General features: G+C 38.3%; 1 protein-coding gene across 1 annotated transcript in view; it reads right to left on the bottom strand.

Annotated features, from left to right (window-relative positions):
- nexmifb (neurite extension and migration factor b) overlaps nt 1-13,474 on the bottom strand; it is an 89,200-nt gene extending 75,726 nt beyond the window's left edge. Inside the window, exon 1 of the mRNA XM_028009331.1 lies at nt 11,255-13,474. The gene's annotated coding sequence lies outside the window, so the exon portion shown is untranslated. The remainder of the gene's footprint in view (nt 1-11,254) is intronic.
- Between the last annotated feature and the right edge of the window lie 9,739 nt (nt 13,475-23,213).

The following is a 23,213-nucleotide window of genomic DNA, read 5'->3' on the forward strand; positions in this document are numbered from 1 at the left end:
ACCCAACTTGAACACCTTCAAAGAAACTATAAAACAAGCTTCAATGTTTACTCTTCCGTGATAAAGTAGTTAGTATTGAAACATACTAAATACCAAGAGCCCTTTGGCTTTAATTCCTTAGAAAAGCTTAATTAAACCTGTTAAGAATATAATTATTTCAATAATTCACAATGAAGTTTGAATGCCAGGCAACAAATCCCTTCCATAAGGATGTTTGCTACTCTGAATCATGGGCTCTTCATGGCAGAACTACAATTAAAAGGAAATAAAAGTCACAAGTACTTTTCTCAAAAAACAAAACAAAAAAAGATCAAATTAATGAATTACCATAGCTAAGATGTGGCCAAATAAAATGTAAAACACAGAATGAGAAATCTGGAGGTATTTAATCTTTGCTAGATCCACATGTGTACATTCTCAAAATTTGCAACCTTACTGCCGATAATAGTTTTAGTTGGTTTAATTTATAAATCCATATCAATAAATGTATCAGCAAATATTTGGTCTTAAAAACTTTCAATTTAACCATTCAAATTTCAAAGTTTTAATGAAAGCCACCTTTAAAGTATTTCACAATTTTCCATCTTCAATCAACTTCAAATTACATTCATTTATTTTGGTAAATTTGCAACAATGTAAAAAAAAATATTAAAGCTTCAGACAATTCAGAAACCCATTAATTTCTGTTTTCAGGAAATTCCCAGACAAATTGCTTAATTTGAGTTCGGCTTAGAATTAAGAGTTTGTTGTTTGATGTTTGTCCCAAAGTAATATAATGAATTATTTTGTAACTTCCATTCACATGTTTGAGCCTTGATGCAAATAAAAGCATAATTTAGTAAAAGTATGAATGAATATTCATGACCTGATGTTCTTTGTTTTTATATTATTATGGGATTTATTTGTTTTTACTGTGCAGAGTTAATGTATGCTATTTTTTTGCATCAGCATTTTTTGGTATCAAACTTATGTAACTTGTTGTTTGCTTTCTTCTTCTTGTATGGAATGTAATTATTAATAGCTAAGGCCACACCAGATCATTTTGTGTCGATGCAATATGTGACGCTGGTTCTCCCAGGACGCAAACTTTCATGTCGCTTGCAAAAATGAAATATGTTTTTTGTATTAATATTTTTATTTAGTTGTAATATGTGATGCTGGTTCTCCCAAGACACAGCCTCTCATGCCGTTTGTAAAATGAAATATGTTTTATTTTTCTCGTCTGAACATATTAAGTGTAGTTTTTGGTCAACAGAGTGAGAAAAATCAGATCAGGTGATTTCACACAGCACAGCACATGTACAGCTAAACATATTAAAATAATATGTTTGATACGTAGAATGATTTAGATTCTAACAGTTGGATAAATGTCACATTATTAACACAAAAACGTGAAACAATAACTATCCCAGAGTGTGTCCAATGGCCAGAACATTGGAGCAAATTTGAGATGTGAAGATTCACCGATTCATACACAGGCATGCGAACACATTACAATGTGATGACAATCGGAGACAGATATGTACAAAACATATATCATAACATGCACCAAAAAAATTGTAATGGTAAAAATTAAAGCTATGTTTTCTCAGAGGCGACCCCTACTGTTTGGGAAGAGAACTGCAAAAAAAATAAATAAATAAACAGGAAATGAAGATTTAACTCACCTTGTTTATTTGAATATATTCTTAATAAAAGGTATTGTGTTAGTGTGTGGTTTAAACAACGTGAACAAATGTCCAGTTTTATGTTCACTATTTGCAGGCAATGTTTTAAATATTTCTGGATTTTCTTTTTCATTCCCTTTTTTTATATTTGTATTTCTCATCGCTGCCAAGATATATTACTATACTAATTCTTATTAACTTCATGGTGAGTAAGAGCACTAACTCTTGCTCAAAATTAAAACAAATGCATAATTCTGCTTGCTACTGGGCTACAGAAAGTTGATTCTGTTGCATGGAAGTTTTCACTGCTTCATTACTTATTCGCTGGTGAGTGAGTAGGTAAGTGAACACAAATTATTATACTTTGCCTACATGTGGAGGAAAAATGATTTTATTAATTTGCTAAAACTTTGCATCGTTATCTATTTTTTTCAGTTAAATCTGCTTAATCTTTTTTCATTTTAGCTTATTGTAGTACCTCAAATAAAATCACAACATATAAATAAATAAAACTAAATCAAACTGCATTGTGGTAGTGTAATGAGTGTTTGTACACAAAACACCTGTACATTGTTACTGTACAAGTACTTGTTTAAAATAATTTATGCGTTTGCCAATTCTTATTTGTGAAACAAGTAAAACCAGCCCTCTGCGCGCCTTTATTTCTGTTACCATTACTTTACTGTCAATCTCCGTGAGAAATTATACATTACAATAGTTACTTTTTAAAGATGTTATATTAGTAACCAGACTGTAAATTTTAGGTTCCCTTCAATTTAGTGCTGTTGCAGATTACCGGAAAATGTCGGCACAGCACCGCAACCAGTGTGAGAAGTTACTGTGGAGCTCTGAAACAAGGTTAAAGGTTGTTGAAAAAGTATTGCTTTAAATTAGAGTCTCCTTGACAGTCAAAATGTATTTGTTTCAGCCAGCTGACCAGCAGTGTGCAGGCTAGTGCCAATTTAGCCTACAACATACAGCTTTTAAAAATTCTACTCGCATGCACTAATGTCTCAAAGGACGGGAGACCAATATAAAACCTCAATAAACGCCTAATGTAGTAGCATTGCTTGGAGCATGTTTTTGTCAAAATTAATTGGGCTCTAATCTGTAGTGTTTACAATTATCTGTTAAGTTCTCTCCAACAAAGGATCCAATACTTAAAAAAAAATTAATTTAAGGCACAGCTCTTAATTTAGCGTAAATGTTTTTTTATTTGTTACTTTTTAAATGTTCGCCTCTAAAACAAAAGCTACGGGTTATCTCTCAGTTTAACAAGTAAACGATAAACTGACCTCAACCTTTTTTGGCAAGAAGCGACCAAACAGTACATTTTCCCTTTAATTAAAGCCCACTAGCTAAAATTTGCTAAAATAAACACTAACAGTGATTGAAATTAAGTTAAGACCAAAAGCAGTAAAGGTCTGAAGAGCTCCAATTAAAAAAAAGGTGAGATGCCTGTCATGTTTCAACTACTGTTTTTTTTTTCCTTTTTCTTTATTTTCTACTTTAGAGATGACATATACTTCATAACTTCTACAACAAGCAGAAAGACTGGAATTATTCAGGAAGATCAGAAACCCAGCTCAAAAAAAATGTACACAGCATTACTCAGAATGTGGAGGGCTTTGTGTGACTAAATGATAAATTAGCTCTTTTATCAGCAGCGGCTACCCAGAGGTGCGCATTTGACTCGACGTGTCGGGCATTTTACCGGCTCAGCTCTGATATATGCAGGCTATACTCTGACAGTGTTGTTGAATGATGACTGGGGGAAATGGGTTAGAAGAGCGTAGAAAGAGAGAGAGAGAAAGTGTGTTGAAATATGTCTATTTGCGCATGACAAGAGGCTCTGCACGTCACTGAACGCTGCTGTCAGGGCTTGAGCCTGGAATAAATGTCACTTCCAGATCCTGGCCTCTTCCACGCACTTTATGGCTCTTTATGCTACAATTAGCTACTTGTTTATGACAGCTATGACTGGGTCAGTGTCATAATGTAAAATATGCAGTGTGTGTTGTCAGACGTAATGCCCGAGTAAAACCAATAGCTTGCATAAAATTCCCAGTGAGGCGTGCCGGAGCCGAGGCTGACACACGCCGGGAAGCCGACGACCAGACACACAGCTGTACGTTGTAGAAGTCAAGCAGCCACAGTACACACTTCATACACTCTCCTGTGATGCATCTGAAATGAGAAGTCCTAATTATTATTTCCATTGTGCCCCACTCCTGTGACAAGGACCACTAGCTGTGAATGATTATAATTATTACTCGTAGTGGAATAGCAGTCATGCTGTTGTATCATCAGCAGAATCATCCAGCACATCGGGGTCAGATCCGACTTGAGATTCATGTATGCAATCCGGTTCACGTTCTCTGTTCTGCAATATTTAAAAACGTTTGACTCCTTCTCAGATGTGTTTGTGTGTGGTTTTGCTCTTGCCTCTGGCATGCTGTGGTAAATGAAACTGAAGCATGACAGGAACAATACTGCATCTGCTCAACACGCTTACAGAGCCTGGACCCTGTACATACAGTACACACAAGCCACAGACGTCACTGTGTTTTATTGTGATTTTATCCGATACACAACGTTGTGAATATCTAATAATGGACAAAAATGTAGCTGGTGTCCAAGATATTTTACAAATAAAAATCTGAAAAGCTGCATTTGTATTTAGACACCTTAATAACTCAAAATAAAATCCAGTGCACCCAATTGAATCTAATGTCACCAAGAGAAGCATGCACATGGCTGTTTTGAAAGGCCGTTAAATACAAACGCATCTAGCTAGGCATTAATCAGACAAGCAGCTAAGGCTCCCATAGTTGCTACAAAGATTCACAACTCAAGAAATCTGACAGGAAAAAAGCTGTGGCTGAAAAAGAAAAAAGCATTTAAAACGCTATGTGGTGGCAAGCTAACATACAGTACATTCCCCTGAACACACTATCCTTACTGTAAAACATGATGGGGGCAGCAACAAGCTGTGGGAATGCTTTTCTTCAACACGGACAGAAAACAAAACTCACAAGAGGCTTTAAAATTCTTGACACTGGGTGGTGGTTCACCTTACATCAGGACGACCGTAAACAAAGTCGTAGCTGCAGTAGAAGTGTTCAAATCAAAGCATTATTCATGTATTATAACTGCCTCGTTAAAGTTAAGGTTGAAACCTGATGTTTCAACCACATCTCATTGAGCTCGAGTTATTTTGTAAACAATGATAAGCAAGGGTTTCATTCTCTAAATGTGCAAAGATGGCACGCATACCTGAATAGACCGCCTGCTACATTTGCAACAAAAGGTGGTTTCACTAATGATTTACCCAGAGGTGTTTACTAAAAGCATGAAAAAAAATGTTTTGATATTCATTTATAATAAAACAATGCATCATTTTCTTTCCACTTCAGAATTAATATTTTTATCCATCACATAAAATCCCATTCAAGTTGAGTAAAATGTCAAGGCTGACGAATATTTCAGAAAGGATCTCTACCTCATTCTGCTGTCTATATCGATCAAAACCCTCTGTCAACTGATCAGCACTGTTTAAAAAATAAGCAGAACCACAACAACAGATCTTAGCCTGCCGCCAACAAAGAGATAGATTTTACAAACACAACTGTGAGGATTTATAACAAAACTATAGCCTGTCTGTTATTTGTACATAAATTTCCTGCATTGTTTGGAGCAGAAAACAAGCCTGTCTCGAATAGCTGGTAATTATGTACAACATGAATAAAGCCGGGTTTTTTCTGAGGCACTGGTGGCTTGTTAAGTGGTAAAAAGACAAAACAGCATTTAGAAAATGAAAGGTGCAGGGAAACAGCCAGGGCGCAGTGAGCTTCTCTCTCTATTAGATGCAACTCTGTTTATTTCTTCCAGCTGGAAGGACGCATCACCAACAGTAACTACAGTGTGTCTCTTTGCGCTCTGTCCACCCATCCCTTCCTCTGATCTTCCCACTGCCCTGTGTCTCGTCCCCATCCTCTGTTTTGCTCCCTCTTCACCTTCATTTCAGCCCACCCCCGACTTTCCGACCTCAAACTCAAAAACAAACCAGCTTACTTTCCAGCGTTTACATCAGAGTCCGGCAAAAGATGACTACGAAGCAGCTCCGACGTGAAGAAAAAAAAAAACATGTTCGAATTAAACATGGGGCATTGAGGACAAGGGGAATCTATTAGCGCTATTATATAATGAAAACATTGCCACTATGTGTGCCATTAAAGATGGAACAATACATATGAACTCACTGTGTGAAACCAATTAAAATACAGCCCTGTCATATAGCTTCCTCGCTTTCTGAGTCATGTTGCGACTATGCCGCTCTCGCACCATTCGCATCAGAGCATCTGCGACCATCGCATTAGGTCTGTACCTCTCTGGGCTCTTCCGCCTTTCCCAGCCTATATGTTTCAGTAATCCCGTATTTAAAGGAGGGCCCGAGAGAGGGCGAGCAGGAGTGGGGAAGTCTCGCATCATCTATCCATCTGCAATATAAGGGGCCTAATGTGGAACCAGGAAATGAGCTATGAATGTCGAGGCTGCCTGCTCATGCTCCCAGCGGCCACCAGCCTGCATATTGAGATGGAGTAGACACTGCGGAAAGTGGTTAAAAAGACCCCACTTTAATTGGACTTTTATTTGTTAATGGCTGGGATCCTGATGCATTGCTTTAATTATCCCAGTAGAACAAATTTATGAACACGGAGCAGGAATGAGGCTGGACTTTGGGTTGAAATAGCATCCAAATCCTCACCGTCTCTTTTTGGAGAACCGCCGATCCTCAAAGAGCTTTTGCTTCTGCCTTCCACGGGAATCTCTCTGATTCGACTTGTGAGGCGTGTTACGGCGGAAACCCTCTCATCTAGCTGCTACGATAAATAAAATAGCTACAAAAAGAAAGGAAGTCACCTCTTTATTTTTATAGGAGGTAGATCCTAATGCGGGTATATCCATGTTTGCTTTGGCATCAGAGATGATGGGCTCAAATCCAACTACAGAAGTGAAAAAAACCCTTCTGAGCTGCTCTGTCTGTCCTGATCAATCAGTACAACTGTTATTGCACTGATGGATCTTTAATTTACTACATCACTCTTAAGGATTTCCTCTCCGCACTGACACTTATTTACTAAAATGGGGCATTTTTAAAAAATAGATTAACATAGTTTGCCTTTCACCTACAAATGCATTTTTCTGCCTTTCTCCAACCATCGGATGCTTTTGTTTACATCACCTCCATGCTCCTTAAATCTCTGCACAGTTTGTCATATTAAAACCACATAGAGCCGAAGAAAATTGAGGTTGATTGTAATCTATGATGCCATCACAGTATTCAATAATGTTGTAATGTCGTAATTGTATTTATTTCTACTGGGATTAAATTACGGACAGGTGGACTAGATTTACTAATTAGTTTCTCCTAAAGGGAGTTGGTTGCTCTAGGCTTCATTTTGCGGCATCAAAGTAAAGGGGGGTGGATATACGGAGCTAAGGTGAAAATGCCACACATTTTCAGATTTGTATTTGTAAAAACAATTGTTAGAAATGCAATCCTTTTTCTTCCATAATTCTGCACTACTTTGAGTTGGTTGCATAAAATCCAATGAAATACATTGACGTTTGCGTGTGCACTGAGACAAAATGCAACAAAGCTCAAGGGGTATGAATGTTGATGCAAGGCATTGTACGTGCAAGCGTCTTCCTGGAACCCTTCCCCAGCTGAGCAGACAGCAGAGAGCTCAGCAGCACCTCTGTCCCTCAGGACATGCAGCTCCCTCCTCCCCGTCACCAAAAGCAATCAGAGCCCAGCCTTCTCCCCTGGACTTACCTCTGCCTTTAATTACAGAACTCAGCAGCAGCACAGAGAAAGGCAGCCGCCGCTAGGCTGCAGCTAGCATCTCACAGCCCAAACAAGAGGCCAGCATCCACACAGCAGTCTTCTGCATGCAGCATAAACTGACAAACTGTGCGCCGATACGATTCAGCCGGTCCTGATGGGCCCAGCATGCCTCTGCCAAGACTGAGACGGAGCTAAGGTGCTTGAAGTGATATAGCGAGCAGAGCAAAGTGTGGCAGACCAGTCATAAAGCGCAGCAGGGCTCCACGCGGCCGAGGGAAGCCCTTTCTGTATGCTTAATGAGATGTTGTCACCTGGTAAAAAGTCTGAACCTGGAGCTTCCATAAGATACTGCAGGGGATCTTTTCCCACAGAGGGAAGCGGAAATACAGTGTGTAAAATATTAATCAAAAGCAAGATCCTGCCTTATGAATATTAAGCTCGCTTGTGAGTGAAAGCACGGCTGATGAGAATCAGCTCAGAATGATTGAAGCTCTCTTCAAGATCAGAGATGTGCTGTTAGCGGTAGCCACAGAGCACACAAGGGTAGAGGGGAGATAAGGGTCTGTGTACACAGGCTGCTGGTTTTTATTGCTGCAACACAACAACTCCAATAGCATTTTAAGCACATTCCCCACACCAAAAAAAAAAAAAAAAAAAAAAAAGAACAAATGTCTATGGTTACTGTCCTTGCTACAGGGAAACAAAGCCAGGATGGCTTAATGTGTCATTGGGCTTAATTTCTCACCCAATAGCGCAAAACAGAAAATAGTACTTTAGTGAAAGGAATAAGGCTTGAAGAGTAAACTATCCTCTTAGGTATCTCAGAGGTAGATAACGTACTGAGATGCATATGTTTCGATGTAGATCATCGTTTCTAAATCCATGATCTCCAAACAAAGCTGGAGCAAGGAGGTGCTCTTCCCTCCACTCATCACACCGCCTCAGGCACTGTGGTCCACTGTGCCGTCACACATGATAACAACACCACACATGAACGTGTCAACTCAATTTGTCCCCCTTATAGGCTTTCTTTGACTCAATCAATGCATGGCCTTCCGTCTGGTTTCCACTGCTGTCTTCACATTAGGGAAGGAAAGGGCAGTGGCATTATCCCCTCCTGAACCCCCTGCAGTTTAAAATTATTATGTAGAGATGCCCTGGAATTGGACAATTTTCAGCTTGATCTGCCCTGACCGGTGACTGGCAGGTCAGAAGCTCAAATATCTGATCTCATTTCAGTCAGTGAACGCGCCATAAGCCCTGCTGGGCTGCTCTGATAACAACACAGTTCGAATGGTTTTATTGAGTGAGGAAGACTCAAAGTTTGACATTTTCAGCATTGGTGAGGTGTTTGAAATGAAGTCAGAGGAAGGACAGAGATGTAACAAGTTATTTAAAATGTATTTTCTAAGACATGTAAAGACATGTATGTGGTTCATGGCTTTCAGCAAATAACAGGAAGGGTGACCGGAGTACCAAACGTACCTTTTGAGTTTTCAACATCTGACAGTCATGACAAGCTGGACTGAGAGTTAAAGTAAGGATCTACATTTTCTGGGGAATACATATATAGATTATAATTTTATTAACACTGCAATGACATGAATAATGAATAGGCTACTCGTGTCTGCCAACTCTCCTAGCTGTGCTAACTGCTAATAGAAGATTCTAAAGACTGATAAAAAATAAAGCCTTCAAATCATTACATGTACACAGTCTTAAAATATACTGCCCATTCATATCAAAAAGAGAAAAAAATAATTATGCAATTCTTACATTTTTGTTATATATTATCTTACAGTTTTTCAAGTGAAACCAGAATCCACTAAAATTGTTATTATCACAAAGTTCTCAAAGACCAAAAATGTAATATTGACTCAAAATTCTAATGAAAGCAGCTCTCGTTATAAAAAGTCAACATCTTACTTGCAGTAGATCAGACCGTTTTTTTCTAAAGCTGAACGCTAATGGCTAATTGGAAAGCAATCAACACCCAGCCAACTTCTACTGTCCTAAAGCATGCCAAAATATCTCAAAAACCTCATTGCAGTTCATGGAAAAAAACTATTTATGTACCACTGAACTGTCAGCACCTTTGGAATATGCGGTTTTTTAAAACTATTTTTGCAAAGAAAGCTCTTACCAATTACAAAAAAAGGTAGGAGGAGATGCATCCCCAGGTGTCTTCCTGTGTGAAAACATGCACCAAAAAGATACATGTACAAATTTATTGTTAAGAGTAACACTGTTATAAAAGTAAAGCATTGTAGAAAACAAAAATATAGCATTTAAAAATTCTAGAAATTTTTACATTGCATTATTTTTTAATTTGACTCTGACAGAAACCCTTTTAATGTTTGTTCTGAGTATGTGTTTCACACAGGAAGATCATTGGTGGTGCACTTCCTCCAATCTCAAAATCCTGTCATCAGTTCCTTTGTAAGCTATTAATAATAGCCAATACATATTTGCTGCAGAAACTAAATTGTTTTAAGGTGATAGAAGTCTGTTTCTCATAAGCCATTAGCTTTACCCTCAAGGACAAATTAATCTGGATGTATTCTGACTAAAAGGTGCCTTGAGCATCATTTACTCTACTGCAGATACGGTTTTTAATTGCTTGTTACCTTTCAACAAAAGCTTACAAAAAATCCTGAACTATCCTTTTAATCATGTAGTCATAGTAGAACAAAGAGCTGCACTATAACTTGAAAGTTATGAAAAGGATATTAAAAAAAAACAAGGTTACATCAATCCCAGTCAGTAACCCACAGTTAAAAGTTCTGATTTAAAATTTGTATTTGCCGAATAAAATCACCCAGACATTTATTTCTGTACTTGCGAGATGTGATGCAACTAAAATCGTCTTTAGTGCAAAGTTACACCTCCACAGAGCCATGCAGACTGGCTGTTATTGAGGTCTGCGGCTCATTATTTTTTAGAATGCTGCTGGCTGTGTGCCTGACTGGGACTTCCAGTAAACATCTGTCATGAAGCCTCCTTAAAGGGGAGCAGAGACACACTAAGCTACTGATCCAGTGACCCCACAGTGCAGGCATTCACACATGCCCTGCTGCACCTGTGTGCGCTCTGCCATGCTTACATTAAGGCCAGCACTCCTATTTTTTTTTTAAGAAATACACCGTTTATTAATTGATCAATTGGAGGTGCCTGTCTGTAAGATGTGTTATCCGATTAAGTCCCAGTGCCCCATTTATGAATCATTTATTAGTGTGGAATCTGGAATTATCCATTCCGTATTCATACTGGGGCAGCAATGCTCGGGATGCATAACGCTGATTCAAAATGACGTCCACAGGCCACTGTTTGTCTCCAAAACATGCACACGGAGCATCAGACCTGCCTCACATTTAAACAGCCACACGTGGCATCCGTATTTATGCTGGATTTCCGAACCCACCGAGAATAGGTGGGGGCTTGAGCTTTAGGTAAGCGGGGGTATTTTTCGCAGGGAATGGGTAATCGATGGAGCAGAGACGGATGAATGTAGGCTCACGGCAGCTGTCCCAAAGAGGTAGGGCTGCTACTCTACACCCCGTGCATGGCGTTCTCTCCCTTTACAGCAGCAAATATGCCCCATCAAAGCAAAATCTCGGGGATATACATCGGTTTTGTGTGAACCGAGTTTGTCATGTGCATACCTAATAGAGCTCGCTCCCTGTTCAGCCACACACTGCATGTTGAATAGCAGCATAAAAACCGTTTGCGTGCTTACCTCCGGAGTGGCTGTGCGTTTTTCCTCCCCGTTTCCGCGGTTTTTCTCCCCTGTCGCAATGGGATCCTTCTCGGGCGCTCTGGACAGTATCAGAAGATGCGTCTTTCCCCGAAATGCAAACACTTCCCCTGCATATCCCACCCTCCACCACCTCCACCACCAGCAGCAGCAGCAGCAGCAGCAGCCCGGGCCTCCAGTAATAGCAGGTGGACGCGCCTCAGTGATGGAGACAGTGCGGCTCTCCTCTCCGCCGCCGCTCCATTATGCTCAGCCACTGAAGGATTCGTATTCCAGGAAACGCGCTACAGAGCCGCCAGCATGTCCCGACGTCGCCTCTTTTCTCGGGACAAGCAAAGCGGCCGTCTGCTCTGAAACTCCTGCTTCGCGGCGCCCCCTCCCCTCGCGTCTGTTCTTCTTTTCACTGAAAGCTTGCTGTTGCCATTGTCACGCCGTGTTTTCCTTCCTTTTTCATTTTTTTTCCCTGCTTTTTCTTTTTTATGTGTTTTTTTTTCTTTTGCAGCTGGACCTCTCCCCCTCCTTTGCGACGCGCAGTCTCGTAGGCGCGCACTGTGCTGACTCTGCCCCCCTCCTCCTGTGATTCTTCTTTGCCCGACCTATGAGCGCGCACAGCCAGCCGACGCAGGGCCACTCACTGCTTTGACGGACGCGCTGAACAAATCAGGTAGCCCACTCCAAACAGGACTGTATCATAACAGGGCAACTGCAATGACATGAATAATGAATAGGCTACTCGTGTTTGCCAGTGCTGGGTGATGGGGCCGCTCACTTACAATGCGAACCGAATTGGACGCAGTACAGGAGCATGTCGATGAATTAGCAAATAATCGAAAAAGTTGGTTTATGTCGGTAATTTTATTCTAAAGGTGAACGTCACTTGCTACGTAGATGGGGGAAAGATTTTTGTTTTCTTTCACACAGGATGACATTTTACCCTTTTAATTCTGTTTATCTTAACTGTAAAAGGTAATAAAAACCCAGAATTTAGGACCAATAAAAAAAAAAGGAAGATTTTTGACATATGTTTTGGTATGGCCTAAACAATTATGGGAAAGCCTGCTGGCTTGACATTTGTCCAACAGACAGTCGTAAATCTCAAAAGGTCATTGCTAAAGAAGGTGGCTGTGCTGCATCAATCCACATTTATGGAAGATTGAGTGGAAGGAAAACGTGTGGTAGCAAAAGGTGCACATGCCACAGGCATAATGAGATTCTTCAGAGAAGAGCTGCTCTGGGGCATAAAGCTAATCTGCTGCTTATGACCTACAGACCAACAAGCTTCTTCATAGGTTGTCACCTAAAACATATCTATTGTAATTTATTTACAACTGAAAAATAAGAGAAAATGATAATTTGTTGCTGTGAACAGCTGCAATTTAATGTCAAAAGTTTACTCATGTCTGCAGATATTAAATGAATCAAATGAAAGTTGGCAACAACTTTAATCACTCTGCTTTACATCAGCTATAAAGCCAAACAATTGAAAAAAATAACCTGGTCTCCAATTTATTTACAGGTTTCTTTTGTTTTCTTTCTCCCCCCCCAAGTTTTACATCACATTATGTCCAGAATGCTGCTGCTGGCATTCTTACTAAAACTAAAGTCCTTACACTAACTCCCTGTAGCTCAGAGATTTTAAAATGCTGCTGTTAGTTTATGAATCACTGAATGACTTAGCACAGGACATTAAAGGTCTGCTGTTGCTCTATCAACCTTCCAGACCTCTCAGGTCTTCTGGTTCTGCTCTGCATCCCTAGAACCAGAACCAAACCTGGAGAAGCACCATTCAGCTTCTATGCACCACAAATCTGGAACAAACATCCAGAAAACGGCAAAACAGCTGAAACACGGAGCTCCTTTAAAACAAGGCTAAAAACGCAGCTGTTCAGATTTGCCTTTGATTAATAATAAATGAAACATTGACCAACATATTTGATGTGTATTGATTATTTTGATGATGGCACACATCAAAACGTAATGTTTGTAACTGTTTTTCTCAACCGTTGACTGTATGTTGTTTTTTTATGACTGTATTTTTGTGACGTAAAGCACTTTGAACTGCCTTGTGTCTGAAGTGTGCTATACAGATAAGCTTTATTGATTGATTGATTGATTGATTCATTATTTTCTCATCAAAAACATATATGGACTGTTGATTTCACTCTCTTATTTGAGAAGAGAGTTACTTTTCACTCAGAGTGAAAAGTAAAAGAAGAATACCAACCATATAAAAATAAAATGATACATAGCAACCGCACTATATTTACTTTATATATTTAAAGTTTTTTGGACAGCAAAAAAGAGAGCAGGTATAGCGAGATCCACTGAGACGTTGAGGTGTAGTGGTGCAGACTGCTGAACCTGATGAAGGTAAACTGAAACAAAGCCAGACTTTCTGGTAGTTTATGAACAATTGTTAATGTTCTGCAGGCTAATTTTGTAGCTTGCATCATCATTTAATGCTGGGTCAACTTGGCAGTCTGTCTCCATTCATTAACAATAATATGTTGCATAAGGATACTTCATTATAAAAGAGCCGTTAAAGAATTGACGCAGAATGGAAGCTATTTCCTGTGATCTGACTGTATGGCTGAAATGTAATGGCTTCCAATGAAACCAAGACAAAATAAGTCATTTTGCTGCAGCCCTGTCACACAATAGGTCCAAATATTGCATGTGCAATATTTGATTTTAATATCAAACGAGATATAAACATAACCATAACCATATATTTACCTGCCGTATCTATCTATAACTCACTGTATTATCTACAAACACAATTAAGTTGCTCACTGGAAAAAGAAAATTTTTTATACAAGTCTATTACACTTTCTTTGTTAGGTACAGGACATATGCTAATGATTTCCATAGAGACACCATGGAAACTGAGATCAAATCCATATTTCTTAAAATACCACTTCAGTCTATGTCATCAATACAGATGTTTCAAGAGAAAATCAAATTAGATTGGAGCTTTTTTACTTAGTGTAATGATGGAACAGGTAGTTCCTTTAAGTCTCCAAATATATATCTTATCTCTGCAAATAATCAGTGTGTAAAAAGTAAAAGTAAAAAAGTAATTACACATGTGAAGGATTTTGAATCGTAAAATCTCTTTAAATGGTTGATGTCATTTTCAAACATTTTTGTTTTTGTTTTGTTGAATCTTTACATCAAGTGTTATCTGCAGCTCACTTAAAATGCTAAAAATCTGAAGTGGTTTATGGATACAAGTCACTTTTTCTTTAAACTTATGTGCAAATTGATTGTAATAATGTATTAATTCAGCTGTAATGGTTAAAGAAAAGCCAATTTAAAACCTTAAATTCAACAGTGGAAAAAACAATAGCAGAGGGTTCCTGAGCTAAATAATTAGTTTATTTAAGGCCAACTATGTGTTTATTGAACAATATCTTTATAAAAGTCTTTTTTAATCTGTTTTATGATCTGAAATACTTGACAGCCACAAACAAAATAGTAAAACAAATCTATAAAGAGGCGAATGCTGTACTAGTCAGAGTGATTTCAGATGTTAAACATAAATTATATATTTTAAGAATAGGTCTTTTTTTTTAACAGAATTGAAAATGATTTGGAGCAATTGGATTTTTGCACTGACTGACTTTATTTTTGACAACACTAAGCATTGATTGACTAAATGTGTATTTGCTCTATGAAATCAGAAAACACTCCACTGATTATAATTCACATGGTGGGAACACAAGTCATGAAGGACTGAAATACTTACAGAGAGACTATTGACCAATAACTTTCATGACTGAACAATAGATTAAGAATCAAGTCCAAAAATGTATTGATTTCTAATTTTAAAAAATAAATTACTTCAATGAATCATTTCCTCATCAAAATGTAGTTTTCAGCTTCACTTCTTTGTTTCAACGTGAACTGGTTGCTTGAACATACGTTGGATTGTTGTTCTTTGTTTAGTCTTAAACATTTTTGGTGCAAACTGATTTTAATTATTTTAAAGCCAAGTTGGCCTAATTTTACAAATTCCTCAAAATAAACCTAGCTTCTGAAACTCAAACAGCATAGCTGTGAAAAGCTATGCTGTTTGAGAACGTTTTCTCCTATTGTATTTATAAAACCTAAACCTTAGCATTCAGCTGTTCATAACCAATAACTGAATCTGATGACTATTTGGTTCATGTTTCCTGATAATCAGGTAATTTTGATCTAATTTACTAATCAAGTTATTAATTGCCTTTTCTGAATTGTTTACTTTTGCACATTATAAAAATAGACTAACGGCAAATAAATAAACGCTTTTCCGAAAAACAATTGTCCTTCTCTCTTTAATCCAAAATGTCTTCTATTAACCCTTAAGGGTCAATACCTGAAACTAGGATTGACAAGACCGTTTTTTTAATTATTATTCTTAATGTAAAGTACAGTTTGTAGTTTAGCTATAAAGAAATCTAAAATTAATTGATACAATAATAATATTTGATATGATAACCATGAAATGGGGGGCAGGGAGGGATGGGGCTTCATTTGCAAAGCACAGCTGTGTGAAACAGCTGGAAACTCTTCAGGTTTAAACTCCTTCTCTCTCACATGGAGATATTTAACTACACTGTTCATGTATCTTTGTCTTACTTCTCAAATATCTCAATCTTTTTTTTTAATTTCTGTTTTGGTGCTGAGCCACTGAGTAAAGTTTGTTGCCATAAATAAAAAGTTAGCTTTCAACAAAATTCATGTACTATTCATGTATTTTTTTGGATTTCGAAGCAACTTAAAACAACAAAACGTCTTCAAGCCTTCTCACTTTGTTTCTTGCTTTTAAAGAAAATAAAGCCAGACAACATTGATATTTTAACAACCTTGCCATACATAATTTAGTAAAAGTTTTTTTTATTTCTCTAGATCAGATCTGGAGAAGCAGTTCATTCTTAGTCTTACTCATCCAAAGAAAGTAACTCCAACAGAGACACCTTCTCACACACAGTGAGAGCAGAATGTTAAATGCTGAAATTTCAGCCTTTGACGCTCACCAGGTCTGACAGGTGGTGTGAAATCTCCAATAAGATTATGACACTTTTAACCTGCACGAATCCATCCTTTTATTAACAGCTCTCTGCCTGAGCAAAGAAGCCTAAAAGGGGCCATTTGGTCAAATTTGCCAGCAGTGAATGGAATAGTCTGAGCTTATTTCAAATAGTCCACCTGAAGTCTACATGTTCCCAGAGTGGCCGAGTCTGGAGTCCCATGAATCATAATGATTCATGAGAATCGACTGAAAAGTCTTAAAGGACTTGAATGACTGGGCATAACAAAAGGGAGCACATGTAGCCTTACTGATTCACTCCGAAATTGAATTTTGATTCAGTCTTTTAAAAACAAGACATTAATAAAAAAGATACATGCAATTATTCTTAGGTTACTGTGGCATTTAGCAAACAGAAATAATTTTAAATGATCTAAAATAGTAGAAGTTTGGTCTGATTTAATTTCAGACAGTGAGAAAAAATGGTTTGTGAATATTCAGGAATAATTAAAACAGTTGCTCTGCTCTAGCATAGAGGGATAAAAATAACCTTATTTGAATGATTCCTCATCATAAATAAAGATAAGAGATAAAGTTACCAGAGATAAACATGCTAAAAGCTGCTGTAATGGCAGTCAAGTTCAATTAAATAAATTCAATAAAGGATAATTGATTATTGAAAATGTCTCATTTTCAGCCAGCAGTTTTTGTTTTGTGTAAACGAAAATGTATCCCTCAAGCCCCCCCAAGAATAAACTCTCCTTTCACAGAAACAAACTTCTTGAATCTAAATCCGTCAGGGATACGAATACGTTTTTAATATTGCACAGCTATTTACATGTTTATAGACAGTCTGTCAAGGTAAGGGTCCAAAACCTAAGGACGCTGTGTAAAAGGAAGGTGGTGGTAGCATCATGCTGGGGTTTGTTTTGGTGCCAGCAGTACTGGTTCATGTCACCAAGTTGATCAAATGAAGATGGAGCTAACTCTCCAAAAAACACATCAAAACTGTTTTTTGGAGAGGATAAAACATTTCTCATCTTAAAAACCCTCAAGCTATGATTAAAAGTCAGATTGGAGCTAAATAAATAAATAATATTAATGGAACATAAATATTAATTGAAGTGCTTACTTATATTTTAGCTTGTATGCATAATTTTTGACTGTGTATATCAGATAAAATACACAATCAATACAAGCTTGTGCACTTTTGTCCCCCCAGAAAACTTTACTTTAGTTGTACGTCATGTTGCATGCATCATTATTCCACCTAATTGAAATGCTCATAAAACAAGGAATGTTATTATGAGTCTCATGCACATGACGAGTTCATGGGAAGCTCTTTGAGACGTTTTCTATCGCTGGAGTCTGGTGGTGAATGTCTCACCTCATGAGGTTTCTGCTTGATATTAAATAGAGCAAACAGGAGGAGTTTTCTCTCAGCCACAGCATAGATAATCGAACAAACTCTGCACACAATGAATCACTCTGTAAACTTATTTCTGAATGGCTGCAGTCTTATTGAGTGGTAATGCATGCATGTGCTCAGGGACATCTGCAAAAAAAAAAAAAAAAAAAGAAAACAGTTTGTCGCTGCATCAATAAATAAGAGGCAGAACTCTGCAACGCTCAAGAAATCTTAATGCTAAAAATACCCATCAGTTGTCTACTTGGATGAGGACTGAATTTTGAGTTTTACAATTTCACATCCTGTATGTGGATGTAAAAACTATTCCAGAAATGTAATACGCTGAATCTTCCAGACTAACTTTTGGTTTGCCATCCACACCAGTTTTAATATTCAGCATCTGCTGAATGAAGTACAAAACTTCATTATTCCACATAATATGAGTTACATGGGAAGACACTGTTGATGTTAAACTACATAATAGATATTGGTGAAAGATGCTGCCATCCAGAAAACTTTAGTTGAAGTGTGAAAACTCTTGTGAGCACTACATTTTTTTCTGTTACCTTTTCCACTAATTTTGTGTTTCCCGTTTTATTATTACCACAGTGGATTCTCCTGACCCCTTGTGTTTGGGGCACAATTTAAACATTTTTGTTTTTTACCTGGTCCTTGTACCATGTTCTCAAGCTGCCCTGTAGAAATGCCTCAATAGCTCATATCAAAAAGCACCACTGCACTCAATCATGTGGTGTAGACGCTGCTCATACAGAATCAGGATCAGCTGGAGAATTCCTCCTGTTAGAAGAGAGTTGTTCCTTTCTACTGTCACCGTGTTTTTTTCAAGACAAGGTGATGACTGGCATTCTGTCACAAAATTAACATATGATCCGTTGAATATGTCTGCATCATTTGGATTCAATCCTGTATCTCATAACATGGTTCAATCGAACTGGAAGGAGTTGGATTTATATAAATTAATTAGATTCTACTTATTTTCATATGAATTTGGTTGTTTTTCTGGCATCGATTAAATTTTTTTTTCCTGAATTAGAGATCAACTTTCTGACCAGTAAAGATCATTTATTTATGAAAAACATTTAACAAATATACTAACATATATATAAAGGCGTTATTGTCCTTGTGAAGAAAGTGATGATGATCTCATCTAAGCACAGACCCCAGAGACGCTTCAGATACGGTGAATATTGAAGCAACTCCTGGAGGAATCTCTGACAGCAGCTGCAGACTTTTTCACAGAGATGATTTTCTCTGATTTACGCCCAGGAGAATCACATTAGAAATTTTCCACAAATCCAGCCTCTAATTCAATGACAATCAGCTAAGAGAGCTCCTTGAGTCAGGTTCTGACAGACTCATTTTCTGTTGAATTGCCTTCCTACATCTTTCATCACATAATCTGTAGTCATAGGGGTGTTTAACTGTGTAAATGAAACTAGTTTGTTTAGATTTTCATTAGCTTAAATGTTGTACAGCTCTAAGGTGATGGGATTGCTCCTGACAAACATATTGTCAGCAATAAGCACCAGAAATAAGTAAAAATGTCTTTTAGTCAAAGAGATCAATTGGATTTTCATATTGATTTATCCAAACCCAGTTTCTCTGTCATCCTGACCACTATGAAGGAGACAATAAACCACTGAAGATTTTACAGAACATGGAGAAAAAGCAGCAACATGGAGCCCACAGACCACCACCAGCAGCCAAAGAGTTTTGGCTGAGGTTGCAACGGCAAAGTGACTGAGACAGACACAGTGGGGGTTCAAACTAGCAACCCGCCGGTTACCGGACGAATCCCTGATACTTGAGGCCCTGCTGCCGTCCCAAATCAGGACAAATCAAGTTCTCATACACCAAACTTGCTCATCCATGCCTTTCTGAAGCTTAAATTTATCCAAAATATTTTTGCATGCTGAGCCATGGCAGATCCACACACTACTGTATGATGATCACTGCAATCAAATTTACACTTGCAAATATAGTCGTGTGACTTCCAAGCACCTTAATTCAATGATTTGGAGGCATTAGTGAAAACTTTGTATTGTCTAGAGTTGGAGAATATAAAACTTATCAGTGTGTTCAATTTAACAAGTACGAAAGACATGTTTGGATGCAATATTTAGTAGTATATAAGATTAAGTAAAGTTAGTAGGAATCAGGCTCTCCACATCTATAAACATGGACAAACAGAATGGACAAACATCCTTTAATACTCACAACAAGTCTATTTCCTTAGCGAGATGCTAAAGCTCATGGAGAGTGATGGAGTAAATAAAGTGTCCTGGAAAAGAGGGTTATCCCAATTAATACAGTTATCACAGTTTTATACAGCATCGCAGTTACTTTAAGAAATGTCTTATGGGAAATGCAGAAAATAAAACAACAAAACTGCTGCTATTATTGCTAAATTTGTGTAAGCCTCTGACCTGAACTGTAAACTATGCAACTATTTTTTGTTCTAACAAAGAGACAACTACATGGTTAATTTAATTGCTCTAGAAATTATTATTATTTTTTTAAATCACACTTTCTGCTTGTGAGGATAAAACAAATTCACGAAATCTGCAGCGAGTTTGCAGTTTGCCAACGCTTGACCCGGATCATGCAGACTCTGCTCGGGGGTTGCATCATCTGCAGCAGCAAAGTGAGTGCAGAGATGTTAATACCACCCTCTCTGTGTTTATTGACTTTTAACAAAGGGGGAGGACCGGCTGTATCCGTGTGCACGCCTGTGTAAATATTCATTCTGGATTTGACCAGGAGCACTGATATAGTACACAGGGATTACGCACATAAATTTACACTCCCACACAAAACGGTGGAAATAACTACATCTTCTCCGAGGCTGCGATGCATATTTATCAAGGCGTAGACGCCCTTGGCCACATGCTCGCTGGATTGTGGCGGGATGGGGAGTGAGCCGGCTGTCTGGTGCAGAGGGATCGCCCTGAATCTCAACCTGCCCTCCCTCTGCTATTGCGATGAGGAAAAACACGAGGACTTCAGCAACAGGCTGAGGAGGGGTCAGCGGGGATTTGTCGTGTGTGGCTGAATCCTTCTCATCACCTGTGCACTCTTAACAGGCGTCTTGGGAGCGGAGATGCAGCTCTCTGGGCATGTTTGGAGGATCTACATATTAAAACCAGCTCTGAATCACCAGGCTGGATATTATGATGCAGACACAGAGAGAGAGAGAGAGAGAGAGAGAGTAGGTGCAATAAGCTGATATTACTCCATCAGAGAATCTGAAGCATGTTCTTTGAAACTTTCTCCTTCAGCAGAAGGTCGCAGTGCTTGCTGCAGTCCATATTAAGGACATTATTAAAGGCCTTTGTGTGTCTGTCTTTCTTGCTGCTTGCTGAATGGTAAACAGCAGAATGGCTTCCTCATTACCTCCTGGAAACATGCAGACAAACGGCACCAATCGCAGAGCAGATACAAACCGCCGAACAACAGATTTTGTGACTCAGTTTTTTCAACATAAATAGCGAGAAAGCAGACACCCTCCCTGTGTAGGTCCACCTCAGATTGCTTAGTAACTTCAGTGCTTGCGTGTTTTGTCCTTGACACAACACAGAACGAGAAAAAGCAACATGAAAAATAAATAAAGAAAGCGCCCTGAGTAATAATATCTGAGGCTCTTTCACACAACCATGGCACATCATAGTGAGCTATGTTCTCCGAATAATTAGCGGATAACCTGTTAGGGGCAGCAGCTGAGCGTTGCTGGGAGTCACTAATGAATAGTCTCATAATCGCTTCCTAGGTTAGATTAGAAGAACGCCATTAACATCAACTCATCTGCCTGGACATCTGACGCATGAAAGGAGGCCCATCCAGCCGTAATCATCCAGTTAGTTTCTTTTTAAGTGGGCTTTTATCAAAGTCTACTTTCATCTATAATGCGCGACTTTCTCAGGAGGTGGCGGAGGCTGCACAATGCGGCGCAGCAGGCCTCAGTCTGTCACATTGGGTAGATGTTTTTGTTATTTGTCGGCTTCAATTATAATCCGGTCAAAAGGCACTGCAGAAAGTGTGGTGCGGTGTCTCTGGCCCCGGAGGAGGGGCCCAAGGAGTCGCAGGGGGGCCCCTAGAGGAACATCTAATGTCGCTCTGTCCGTCAGAAAACAAACGCGACCAGAGCGTCTTAGTGTCACTTGATCATTTCGGCTTCCGTGACAGATCTTGTCCACGGATCCTCAGTAGAAGAAAGATCAATGGGTTGTTAGACACAAAGTGGGGGAAAATGTTTCCGTAACAACTTCCATTGATGACACAGATTCATTGTCTACTTTCTTTGATTAGTAATCAAAAGATATCATTTTCACGCGACGCCGTTTCGGCAGGGTTTTGTAAAATAACAAGCGATACTTGTCAAGCTTAGTGGGCCATTCCCATTAAGAGTGCAGAGTGTTGTTAAATAGCGTTTGCACCCATACAGATTCAGCTGCTTGTTTCACATTTCACTAGTTCCTTCTTTAAAAAAATAAAAAATGGTTGAACAGTCAGATCGGAGGGAAACATCCACTTTCGAGTCTGGAGTTTGACTAGGTCACTCTAAAACCATTATGATTTGATGGAAACCATTTTATTGCAGCTCTATCTGTACGTTAAGGGTTATTTTCCTGCTATATCGCTCTGTCTTACCTTAACTTTGATCAGATTTTCTGTCTCCGCTGAAGAAAATCGTCCTCACAGCAGGAAGCTCCCTGTCCAGTTTGTTACATGTTAGGCAGAATGTCTTGATAGAGTTGCAGATATTTGCCTTATTCTCTCATTTTCAGATATGTTGATGAGTGTTTTAGTAAATTCTCAAACCATATTGTTATATGAGTTAAGCCTGCCTCAATAATTGCATCTCTGACCTGTCTTACGACTTCATGATGGCATTTGATGCAACATGCAGAGATTAAATACAGGTGGATTACCTTTACTAATTAGGCGACTTCAGCAGGCAATTGGCTGGAATAGATTTAGTCTGTAAATACATGATGCAATGAAATTTATTACAATAACAAAAATCTCAATATTCTTATATACAGATGACACCAATATATATTTATGTGTAAAAAAAAAAACAAGCATCAGGATGCATAAAAAGTATCTGGTCATAATATTTAAGTTTAGTGTTGATGCCCGTGTGTGTGGTACTTTTAAGATCTATTAAATACATCAAAATGTTACTGACTGTCACAGTACTGCATTAGGCCTATTATCAAAACTTATCAAGACTCAAAACTTCTAAAATGTATATAAAAAAAGTTTCAAATAAAATGTGATTTAATTAATTGCGGTCACTTTTCTATCAAAGCTTCACATATAGGAATTGCACAAGTTATTATATTAAAAAGCAATGTTTTAAAAATACTGAATTAAAAAGTAAACATTTTACAGCAGCTGCAGAGTTTCGACTGTCCAAAAACAAGCTCTAATCAACAATTACTAGTTAGAGATCTATGCATTTTTTTATTCTTAATTTTTTGGGGAAATTTTTATCCAGC

The sequence above is a fragment of the Xiphophorus couchianus genome, chromosome 23 (assembly GCF_001444195.1).
Source record: "Xiphophorus couchianus chromosome 23, X_couchianus-1.0, whole genome shotgun sequence".
NCBI classification, from domain to species: domain Eukaryota; kingdom Metazoa; phylum Chordata; class Actinopteri; order Cyprinodontiformes; family Poeciliidae; genus Xiphophorus; species Xiphophorus couchianus.